At 42.0% G+C, this 4754-nt stretch overlaps 1 pseudogene across 1 annotated transcript; it reads right to left on the bottom strand.

Annotated features, from left to right (window-relative positions):
• Positions 1-649: 649 nt before the first annotated feature.
• Positions 650-4249, bottom strand: LOC308272677 (small ribosomal subunit protein eS1-like; annotated as a pseudogene). The gene is made up of 2 exons: positions 4046-4249; positions 650-1230 (listed from the first exon to the last, which is right to left on the bottom strand). The product of its transcript is annotated as a small ribosomal subunit protein eS1-like (transcript).
• Between the last annotated feature and the right edge of the window lie 505 nt (positions 4250-4754).

Genomic DNA, 4754 nt, shown 5'->3' with positions numbered 1-4754 from the left:
TTTTAAAAGAAAATATTCTTCAAAAGGGTGCTCAGCACACCTGAAAACCCAGCTACTTGGGAAGCTGAGGCAGAAGGATTGCAAGTTTGAGGCCAGCCTGAGCAACTTAATAAGATGCTACTTCAAAATTTTAAAATCAGGTATGGTAGCACACACCTGTAATCCCAGTACTTGGGAGGCTGAGATAGGAGGATCCCAGCTTCAAAGCTAGCTTCAGTAACTTAGCGAGGCTTTCAGCAACTTAGGGAGACCCTGTTTCAAAATATAAAGTAAAATATGGGTAGGAGTTAGAATGCCCCTGGGTTCAATCCCCAGTACCACAATAAAGAAATAAATAAGTAGTTCTCAGAAAGCATGTACGTTTCATATGAATCGGTCTCTTCTCCATGGTGTGCTCCCCAAATAGAGAAATGAGGCAGCCATTTGCCACTGTTCTTAGCCTATGGAATGAATACATCAGAAAATCATTTATGTCTGATAACCCCTAAAGACTGCACAAACTCTGAGAAGCTCTAATAGAAGAGATAATTTAAGGTATTCCTTAAATAGATTCTTTAATAGATGGATGTTTTTATTTATTTTTTATTTTTTATTTATTTATTTTTCACAAATAGGACCTTTTATTTGTCACTATTAAAAATCTGGACTTTTAAACAGATTCTTGGACTGATAGTTCATATCCATCAGCCCACTCGACTTTAGCACCTGTCTCATCCCCAGTAGATTTTCCAGAACTTCACCATGAAGCTTCATTAGTTTTCCCAATTCAAACTTGGGTTTCTTCAGCATTTTTACTTTTCTAATGAAGACATGAAGAGGATAAATAGACTGGCAAGCTTTTTCTATGTCCTTCCCAGTGCTATCTGAAATCAACTTATAGACTACTTCTTTTAAGTCATTTGTCTGCACCTCCCATGTCATGATTTCCATCATCTTCTTCCGTATTTGGCGGACATGTTGGTGCTGAGCGTAAGAGGTCTTCCATATTTGATTGTTGTGTTTTTTTAGTAAAACCAACACAGAAGAGATGCAGCAAATAACCATCAGTAGTCTTGACATCAACATGAGCTTCAATCATAGTCTGCCATTTTTTGACCATGGAACACATCTTGTTCCATGTAAGATCTATGCCATGGAAGTTAGTCAGGCAGTTTTACCCTGAACATCCTCAGTGATTAGCTTGAATTTCCTAAATGCGACTTCATCATTCTGCAGATCAGCAAGTCTCACTTTATTCTCACTGATTTTAAGATTCCTTCCTTGGCCTCTATGTTGGTCATTTTGGTTATTATGGGGCGTGGAGTGGTCTTTCTTTGGTCCTGTCTCAGTGGAGTTCTGTATGCCTCCTGGACATGAAGGTCCAATTCTCTTTCCATATTTGGAAAATTCTCTGAGACTATTTCCTTGAAGAGATTACAGATGCCCTTGGTCTGTACCTCTATCCCTTCTTCAGTGCCTATTATCCATAAGTTAGGACGCTTCATATTATCCCATATTTGCTGGATGTTTAGGTTTTGTTGCTGTAAAGATTTCTGTATATCACTGACTGTGTTTTCGGTTTGGGATGTACTGTCTTCTAATATTGATATTCTGTTTTCCATTTCATCTAACCTTCCAGAATTTCTTTCTATTGCTGTCTTCATTTCACTTATTGCCTTTTTCATTTCATTCCAGACCTCTTTCTGATTCTTTTTTAGTGTTTCAAACTCACCTTTCACCTCCTCTAGACTTGTTTTAAATCCTTTCATCATATTGTACATCAAGATTCTGAATTCCCCTTCTTGCATTTCTAGTAGGTCACTATTTGTGATTTCTGCTGTCTCTTCATTATTCCTGGTTCTCATAGTTATAGCATTCCCTGTCCCGTTTTTCTGATTTCTACCCATCGTTTGTGAGTATTATGCTTAGTCCAATCTTAATATTAGGAGTTTAGGGGTATTGGCAAGTCAGCAGAGCTTTTCCAGTGTTGAGGGTTGGTGATGTGGGAGGAGCTGGGGTGATGGGTAAAGGAGTTGGATTAGGTAGAGGATATGTTTAGGTTGAGAAAGACTTTAAGTACGATAAGGTAATATCTTGCTGAGAATGAGAGGGAGTTAACTAGTAGGACTCTTGTCGTTAGTAGAGTAAGTATGGAGATATGAAATACTTTGAGTATTAAACAAGGAGGTATATTATGGGGAAAAGTTTTGGGGGAGAAGAGTATATAGATTAGTGTGGGGAAGTTTGTAAGAGGGGTGGTGGAAGAAGCAGAACCAAAAAAAAAAAATCCACACAAGATACCAAGACTATTATGTAATCCAAGAAAAAGAAAGGACAAACCAATCAAAGGAGGAGAACAAAAAAAGGAAGGAAAGAGGAAGAAAGAGGAAAAAAGGACAAGAATAAAATAAAAGGAACTAGCAGCTGTGTGAAATCAGAAAATAAGGCAAACTATCAAATATATATATTAAAAAAAACAAGTTAAAGTAAAAGAAGGATGGGGAAAGAAAAAAAAATAAAACAACAATAACCATACCAAAACAAAAGCACTGTAAAAGCAAAACAAAACAAAACATCCACAATAAAAGTTAAAAAAAACAGTCCTACTTATTTATGAATATGGGGTCAGGTCCATATAATATTTGTGTATCTGATTGCTTTGGTAGCTCTCAGAATATAATCCAATGTCTCTTAGTTTTCTTTGTACTCTATTTTTATCTTCTTAGGTCACTCTGGGTGTTTGGACACCTTTCTTTCCTTTAACTGCTTTGAGTTTATGTGTCAGGATGTCTGGTATCACTGTTATTAGATTCTGTACAATTCCCAGGTTCTGTGTAATTCCAACCTGTAGTCAGCACCTCCGCACTCACCACCCTAGACTCCAGCCTGTGCTTCCCTACAGCAGGAGTGGAGGATGTCCAAAGTAGACATGGAACCTCCCCCTGAGGTCCTGTGCAGATATTGTGTCTCGATGGATTTTCCTGTGTCTCTGGAAATTCTAACTGTGCTAGCCAGTGTGGTCCCAAGATGTACCCTGGGCAAAGGGATGCTGGTTCCTGGATGCCCACACTTACTGCCAGAGCTCTGCCAATTCCGAGAGTGCAAGCTGGGTGCGCTGCTATTGCTGGACCCAGGTATGAGTGGGTACAGCTGCCTAGTGCCTGCTGCTATGCTCCTCCAAGGTGCATTGAGCTGTGCTCTAGACTAGAACTGAGTATCAGGCTACCAGGTGGGCAGAAACTCCCAGCAGTGGGCCAGGGGTATGGGATAGGTGCACAAGGGTCTGGGGGCACAGGCGCTGCGCGGTATCCAGCAATGATCTCTGCCTCCCGTGGGGCGTAGAAGCTGGGGGCCCGAGGAGATTTCACGGGCGCACAGAGCTTTTGCCGCCTGGAAAGCAGGCCTCCGGTAAGGTGGGTGTCTGGGCTCCAGTGGAGTGCGGGGGCTAGGCACACAAGGTAAGCTCCGATTTTAGGGGTGGCAGTGGCACAGGCACTGACTACTAGTGGGGATCTGGGGCGCAGACAGAGTGCGCGAGGACAGTGCTGGGTTCTGAGGCATGGGACAGATGCCCCGGGCCAGTGCTGGGCCTGGGGCGCACGCTAGGACCCGCACTTTCACTGGACACACTCAGGTACCTAGCTTCCTTGGTCCAGACGTCCGTGGGAGTCCCTGTGCTGTTGTGATCCAGTTGCTGGTGAGCACACAGAATTCTGACGTGGGTGCTGCTCGCTGCTTAAGATGAGGCTCTATGTCCGTTTTCAGTCTCAGATTATCTTGCCGTGGTGATTTCAGTCAGGTCTCGGGAGTGCAGTTTGGGCAGGCAGGCAGCCCGCACAGGCAGCCCACTGGCGGGCGTCCCAGTTGTATCTGCAACAGGTCTGGTGTCCAATCTTTGTTCTTCTTCGAGTTCAGGGTTTCCGCCGAGGTACCTGGATCTGTTTTGGTTCCTGGGATATATTTATTTTGTTGATTAAGACATTGCTTTCTAAGTAGTTGAAATTTATTTGTTTCAGCTACTGAGAAGTGCTGTGTCCCTCAGTCGCCATTTTCCAGCAAGGCTCACTTTAAACACACGACCTTTGAGGCCATCAGATGCAATTTTAGTTCCTTGAGTCCTCGTGACTAGTGTTTTCCCAATATTTCTTACACTGAACATAGCCGAGGCTTTCACATCACACCAGTCTTTCTTAGAAAATGGACCAACCACTTTCTTCTTGGCTCCCTTCTTGTCACCTTTAGTAAGGCGCTTGTTCTTGCTGACCACCATGGTGTTGCTGGGAGAGCCAAAAGAGTATGTTTTTATTTTAAAGGTTATGCCAGTTAGTTTACTGTCATGTATTTTAGTAAAAACACATTTGTAGTAGCTGGACATGGCACATTCTTGTAATCTCAGCATTTGGGAGACTGAGACAGGAGGACCATGGTTCAAGGACAACCTCAGCTACTTAGTGAGGCCTTTTGCAACTCAGTGAGACCCTGTTTCAAAATAAAGAATAAAAATAGGGCTGGGGTGTAGGTCAGAGATAGAATGCCCCCAGAGTTCCATCCCCAGTCCAAAAAAAAAAAAAATAGGGCTGAGGGTGTAGCTTGGAGGTAGAATATATTACATCAAATTCACAATATTCTGAATAGTTTCAAGAAAAAGGATGAACCTATTTAAGGAAAATATGAGTTTAAATAAAAGTATTATATCAATATGTAATGAGAAGATGAGATTAAAATAGTGAGTCACAAAGGAGGCTTAGCTACTACTCAAAAATTTTCAACAAAAG

Source organism: Muscardinus avellanarius (genome assembly GCF_963383645.1).
Source record: "Muscardinus avellanarius genome assembly, chromosome: 13".
Lineage (NCBI taxonomy): Eukaryota > Metazoa > Chordata > Mammalia > Rodentia > Gliridae > Muscardinus > Muscardinus avellanarius.
This window is presented reverse-complemented; position numbering and strand designations above follow the sequence as displayed.